Source organism: Lathyrus oleraceus, chromosome 4 (assembly GCF_024323335.1).
Source record: "Lathyrus oleraceus cultivar Zhongwan6 chromosome 4, CAAS_Psat_ZW6_1.0, whole genome shotgun sequence".
Classification (NCBI taxonomy): domain Eukaryota; kingdom Viridiplantae; phylum Streptophyta; class Magnoliopsida; order Fabales; family Fabaceae; genus Lathyrus; species Lathyrus oleraceus.
The window spans coordinates 24,495,041-24,500,537 of NC_066582.1; the positions used below are offsets into that span (position 1 = coordinate 24,495,041).

The 5,497-nt window shown below is 34.5% G+C and overlaps 1 long non-coding RNA gene across 1 annotated transcript; it reads right to left on the minus strand.

Moving 5' to 3' along the window:
- Positions 1 to 2,521: 2,521 nt before the first annotated feature.
- Positions 2,522 to 4,370, minus strand: LOC127135112 (uncharacterized). The gene is made up of 3 exons (XR_007808424.1): positions 3,992 to 4,370; positions 3,232 to 3,308; positions 2,522 to 2,851 (listed from the first exon to the last, which is right to left on the minus strand). It is a non-coding gene; the product is annotated as an uncharacterized LOC127135112 (long non-coding RNA).
- Positions 4,371 to 5,497: the final 1,127 nt, after the last annotated feature.

The following is a 5,497-nucleotide window of genomic DNA, read 5'->3' on the forward strand; positions in this document are numbered from 1 at the left end:
CGCCCAGGATTTACGTTTGGGGCGTGGAACTAAATGGTGGGTGGCACAATGGATCTTAAACGAGGCTCTGATAACATGTTAAGATTTGTGATTGGACCTAACTCATCCTTACAAAATCGAATTGTATAGTGAAGATTACCCCCACATATTAGTCCATGTTATACAATGTGAGACTTTTAACAAATTACATATCTATTTAGTTGTTTTTCCTCTCTTGTACAAGAATATAAAGTTCATCCATGAGAGTGAAGAAAGTGATTTTAATGCTATTTTGGCATACATAAAGAAGGAAATGAACATGGGGTCTTGTGAAGGAACTAGGTTATGGTTGCATAGTTGATGTCTCACAGTGCAAGGAAGTATTGTCACTCTTCTTACCTTTAACTGATAATATGCTCTCTAAATTACTTGGTGCTATTGCACAATTGGGTGGAGGTTAACCATATCACATTCTTAACTTTTGGCGCAACCCTTGGATACAATAACTTGTCCGAGTTACCACCACTTAATTCTTAGAATATTGATGTCCTGATAGATACGGTCAAAAGTCTCGTGAGTTTTCGTAAATACACGTGCTTATTACGTTGCAAGGTTTTATTTCAGGTATTGGAATTGGAATAAATGAATTGAGCACTTTATTTTTCCCATTCTTTTCATATCTTATATATGCACCACAATCTAATTGGGTATGTGTTATTGAAAATCTTGATCATGAAGGATTTTACCTTCCCAGTGAAGAAGCATTCTTTTTTCTTATGTCTGTTTATAAACATGTATGTAAGGTAATATATTAGAATTGTAAATATGATTTTCTTGGTGCTTAACTAATGAACATGTAACCTCTATGACATGAAATTCAGAATGATGGTAGTTGCACCTTGCAGAAACCATTTGCGCTCCACGCCGTATGTAGGTCTGTTTGGAAGAATACCGAGGGCTAGCTGTCTTTCCTAAAATATGTTGTAATTGCACCTCCATAAATGTTTACATTTGTACACTCAGAGAGGCAATTGGTAATATTATCATTCTTCGCATTTCTGTCGTTTGTTGTTCCATTCCAAATCATGTGTGGATGTGTATTTAACTTTTGGATGTTCTCTTCTAACTAACTGAGAAGGGTCATGCCAAAGTTGTTCAGTAAATCCTGGATTATCCCATTAAACACTATAAAAAAATATTACTTCTTGGTATGTCACATGTTAATGTAAGAGTTCATAGATTCATATTCATTACTTCATATGTAAGAGTTCATAGTCTCGTATTGAGTTTGAACTTTTCATCTGGGCCATTTTTGTAATAGATAGTGTCATACCCTAAATTTTTCCCTCCCCTTTTCACTTTTCATCTAACTATTGGTTGGAGATTCATCTGCACTCATTCATGACTCATACATGTGCATCATCCATATATGTTAACACTTTCTAATACTCATTATAGATTCAAAGTCCGGGGTTATTTATACTTATTGAAAGCTAGGGCTTGCTTGAGGATTAAGCTCTAGAATTATGGTGATGCTCATCATTTGGAATCAAATGGGTGAACCCTAATTTCTAGTGCTTGGGGCTTTGATTCATGGAGATTGCAAACATGGTATTCATATGTGCATCCAAACCCTAATTCTTGACTTTGCTACTATTGGAACTTCTTATTGACCTTAGGAGCTTGTGTTTGACCTTGAAACCCTAATCTTGGGTCCATTTGTTGGAGATTTGATTAAGGAGCCTTAATGTTTGGTTTGAAGACCTTGATTTGTTGGTTTGCATCTTGGAACCCTAATCATGGACACTTGGTACTTGTGTACCATGTTGGTTTGACTTTCGATCTTGTGATTGATCGAAACCCTAACTTATTGGAGTGTGGTCATTAACCACCATGTCATGCATCATCAATCATCAAATATTCTTTTATCATGAAAATCATTCATCAAGTTTGTCATTTGACCTACATCTCTACATGCTTGGGGATCCATCTAATTCAAGGAATTTTTCAAGCATCCATAATATCCATCTTATTTGTCCATTCCTAGTCCATTGCGTATGGTTCTTTCAAGTGCATAAGTCCATAAGTCATTGGTCCATGGTTCTTCATTCATTCAAAGTCCTCATACTAAGGGGCATGTTCCACTCAAGTATACAAGTACATTAAGTCAAGTATTGGAGTCATCCATTAATTCATACTCCATGGTATACTTGGTTCATTTGATTTCATTGATCCATGTTTCCTTATAGGCCATTGACTTGGGTCTCTTGGTGCATTCAAGTCCTTGATTCACAATCTTTTGGTCCATTGTTTTCATTGTTCCATTATGCTTCACGATGCATAGTAGGTCCATTAGTTCTTGATTCATAACTTTTTTAGTCCCTTTAATTCATGTATTATCATACATTCATAATGATCATGATTCAAGTGTTTTAAAGATGTTGATTCATTTACTTCTAGTCATGGCTTAAACTTGGTTTTCAAGGAAAAAAACATTTTGAAGTTCAAACTTGTTTTCATTCATAAAGATCATCCATTCCAATAAATTTGCATTCATTCATTAAAATAGCATGTACAATGTCCATTACAAAAGAAAATATCAAAAATGCATTTTTTTACAAAAGTTGACTTTTGGTCAACTGTTGACTTTTTGGTCAACTAGTTGAGCAAAGTCAACTATCATATTTTTCATCCCTAAAACCCTAATACTCATTCCATATTTATCCTTGCATTTATTCCATGAGCTTCCATCATCATGTTGCTTCAAGAGCAAGAAATCCCATTTTGCATGCATTTGGTCATGCCTTGGTTGGTCTCACTTTGCGATGCCTTGAATTTGCCTTGCCTTGCAACCATGACATAGCCAACAAACCTGCACTTAGTCCAATCAATAAACACATTTCAAGCATACATATACACCATACGTTATGCAACATGATCATTTACTAGGCAAGTGTAAATAGTTCAAGCATGACATATCATCAATAGCATCCCTTAACCAATGGCCTAACTTACATTCACACAACTAAAACACATGTAATGAACATAAGCAACTAGAAATGCATGATCATGTTAATAATAAGAAATAAACATACTTAACCATTGTTAACCAAAAGCCTTGCACCAAAATCCTGCAATAACCATGACAACAAAACATTCATAGCTACAACAAATAACATACAACAATATAGCATCATGCATTATTGTAACCATACACAATGACAACAGTCCATAACCATTAGCAATGCATACCTCCTGCTGCAGCCTAACAATGCCTTGCATTTCAATACAAAGAACTAGCAATATTATATCATCATCATCATGGAATCCTACATCACATCCACACATGAAAACATTCACGGTCAATAAACAATAGCATGGAAATTTCATGAATTCGAGCAAGCAATTAACCACCACCAATTAACAATTAACTATACTGGACTTCCATTTTCACTAACAACTATACAACCACCATTCTGTCATCTAACAGAAATTGAATAAATAACTTAACTGAACATTTTTCAATATTAGAAATTGCACAATTCCAGTTTTACACTTATCCGAGTATTTTTCTACTAATAGAAATTTGAACTAACATTCAACTCGAGTCAGTTAACTTTTAACAGCCAAACTCAGTTAACCTAACTTTGATTTTTCTCTAATAGTATTTCACAAGCATAACTAACCCAACTAACTGAAACTGACACTGTGATCACTCCTAACCAATTTATGATTCATTGAACTAACAAAAGTTGGATCTCTATAGTTAACTCTCCCTATAAAATAAGTGCACTCTGTTCATTCATTCAGTTAGTTTTCATTGATCATTCTCCTCACACTCTTCATAACGTCTCATTCTCTCACTCATAATTTAGAGCTCTCTCCCTTCTCTAATTCACATTTCATCCATACGTTTTCTCAGATTAAGATTCATAAGAAGAAAAAAGAAGAAGAAGTTTGAGGAGGAGAAGATTCAAGTAGAAGAGATTTCGAAGGTTCCAGAGAAGCATACCTGAAATTCTGGCGTTTGCTCCGGTAAGTTCCTTCTCTTTCCTTCATCAATTTTCTTCTAATAATTACCAGGATGTAGAACACGATGAGAGGAATCAAAGCCCTAACCTCTAGGCTTTGATTCCAAGGATTCATCATTTAATTTTTATTGCAATAGGCTAGGGTTATTGGACAATTGTACTCGATCTGAAAATTTTAAGAAGTTTTGGATGAATGTGAGTTTGGATTCTGGTAGAGAGTAAGATTTGGAGCATTTTGGCTTTTATGTTTTTGCAAATTATTGATCCACCGCTGCCAATGGTGAGCTCCGGCGCGGTGGAGGGAGGGAGAGAGGAGTGAGAAGAAATCTTTGGAATCTGAGAGCACGTGGAAAACGTGAATCATGTGTGGCATGTGTTTTTTGCATCTGATCTAATTTTTTCCTTTCCATGCCAATTCCAGATTGGGCCTGCACTCCCTTGGGCCCAATTTCCGCTTCCCGCACCTTAGGTCTATCAACACACCCATGTTTACTATTTTCCTATTATTTTCTTTTTCTTTTATATTTTTAATTGATTTTAATTTGATTTTAATATGATTTAATTTATTTTTTACATTTTTTACATGAAATTTAATTTTTAGAGTTAATTCATTATTTGATTAATTTTGTTTTAATTTTTTAATCATGCAAATATCATTTTAATTAGGATTTAATTAGATTTTGATTAAATTGCAAATTAGGATTTAGAATTTAATTCCTATTTGATTGCTTCATGCATATTGACATCTTTGCCCTTAGGTTTTAAAAACCTCATGCAATTCATGTTCCCTTAGTTTTAGGGTTTGTTTAGAATCAAGTTTAGCATTAAATTGACTAATTCATTCGGTTTGTTGTGTACATAATTAAATAGATTTCGTTCTCACTGATTGAGTTGATCAAAGGTCACTTTGATCAACCAATCCTTTGATAAGGCAAACCCTTTATGTTGAAATTGTATTGGATCTCACAAGCTCAAGATATCAACTCAAGATCAAGACGTCAAGTCAATATAAGTCATTCACATTGCAGGTAGAATTGACTATTGTTCAAGCACAATAAAGGTGTATCAACAGCTTGCCAGTCATGATGAGTATCACATTTCATGAGCCTTAAGTAGTGAATAAGGGATGAGAAGGATCATTATTATCCTCATTCTGAATATCTTTGGGTGCGGGACGAATTACCCAGTTGTTCAGAGTATTCATCTTTACTCATAGACTTTAGTATGGTTCAAATAAAATGACGGCCAAGTCTTGTGCAACTTCATTCTCATTTCTCATATGTAATATACTGTTTCTTGGGACCAAATACCATCTTCCTTTGGATTCCATATATACCCTTTGGGTCAATAACCAATACCCACTTTTGAATCAAGAGCTCTTGTTTGTCTTGTTAATCCTAGTTATTTAGACAAACATCCCTGTTGTTATCTTGAAAGTCTTAATGTTAGGCAAAACCCTTTCTTTTTTGACATACTACATATTGGTT